The sequence below is a fragment of the Propithecus coquereli genome, unplaced genomic scaffold (genome assembly GCF_000956105.1).
Source record: "Propithecus coquereli isolate 6110/MARCELLA unplaced genomic scaffold, Pcoq_1.0 Scaffold393, whole genome shotgun sequence".
Taxonomy (NCBI): Eukaryota; Metazoa; Chordata; class Mammalia; order Primates; family Indriidae; genus Propithecus; species Propithecus coquereli.
In genome coordinates, this window is record NW_012149652.1 from 272000 (window position 1) to 273758 (window position 1759).

Sequence of the window (1759 nt, forward strand, 5' to 3'; positions counted from 1 at the left end):
ATGCACACAAACTGGAAAATGTGGAGGAAATGGACAAATTTTTAGAAACACACAGCCTCCCTAGGCTCAACCAGGAAGAAATAGAATTCTGGAACAAACCAATATCAGCGACTGAAATTGAAACAGCAATAAAAAACATTCCAAAAAAGAAAAGTTCCAGACGAGATGGTTTCACACCCGGATTTTACCACACCTACAAAAAAGAACTGGTGCCCATCCTGCAGAAATTATTCCACAGCATCGAGAAGGATGGATTCCTCTCCAACACATTTTATGAAGCCAACATAACCCTGATACCAAAACCAGGAAAGGACGCAACAAAAAAGGAAAACTACAGACCAATATCCCTTATGAATATAGATGCAAAAATTCTCATCAAAATTCTAGCTAACCAAATCCAGGTGCTTATTAAGAAAATAATCCATCATGACCTAGTGGGCTTCCTTCCAGAGATGTAGGGATGGTTCAACATACGCAAATCTATAAACGTAATTCACCACATAAAGAGAAGCAAAAATAAAAACATATGATTCTCTCAATAGATGCAGAAAAAGCATTTGACGAAATTCAACACTCCTTTGTGATAAGAACGCTTAACAAAATAGGCATAGATGGGGCTTACCTAAAAATGATAGAAGCCATTTATGACAAACCCACAGCCAACATCATACTGAATGGGGAGAAATTGAAAGCACTCCCACTTAGGACTGGAACCAGACAAGAGTGCCCACTATCTCCACTTCTATTCAACATAGTGCTGGAAGTCCTGGCCACAGCAATCAGGCAAGAGAGTGGAATTAAAGGCATACGAATGGGAACAGAAGAGATCAAACACTGACTATTTGCTGATTACATGATATTATATCTAGAAAACCCCATGGATTCAACCAAGAGGCTCCTGGAATTGATAAATGAATTCAGTAAAGTCTCAAGATATAAAATGAATACACACAAATCAGAGGCTTTCATATATGCCAGTAGAATTCATACTGAGAACCAAATCAAAGACTCAATTCCCTTCACAATTGCAACAGAGAAAATAAAGTATCTAGAATTATATTTAAGTAATGAGGTAAAACACCTCTACAGGGAAAACTATGAATCATTGAGGAAGGAAATAGTAGAGGACGTAATAGGTGGAAAACCATACCATGCTTGTGGGTCGGTAGAATCAACATTGTAAAGATGTCTAAACTCCACAAAGTGATCTACTGTTAGAACACAATCTCTACTAAAATACCAACATCATTCTTCATAGATGTAGAAAAATTAATTCTACACTTCGTATGGAACCAGAGAAGACCCCACATAGCAAAAACAATTCTAGGCAATAAAAACAAAATGGGAGGTATCAATTTACCAGACTTCAAAGTTTATGATAAGGCTGTAGGAATCAAAACAGCTTGGTACTGGCACAAAAATAGAGCCATTCACCAGTGAAACAGAGCTGAGAATCCAGATATAAAACCGTCCTCATATAGCCACCTAATCTTTGACAAAGCAGACAAAAACATACACTGGGGTAAACAATCCTTATTCAATAAATGGTGCTGGGAAAACTGGATAGCCACATGTAGAAGACTGAAGCAGGATCCACACCTTTCACCTCTCACAAAAATCAATTCACGCTGGGTAACAAATTTAAACCGAAGGAGTGAAACTAGTAGAATTCTAGAGGAAGATGTTGGAAATACTCTTCTAGACATTGGCCTAGGCAAAGAATTTATGAAGAAGACCCCAAAGGCAATCACAGCAACAA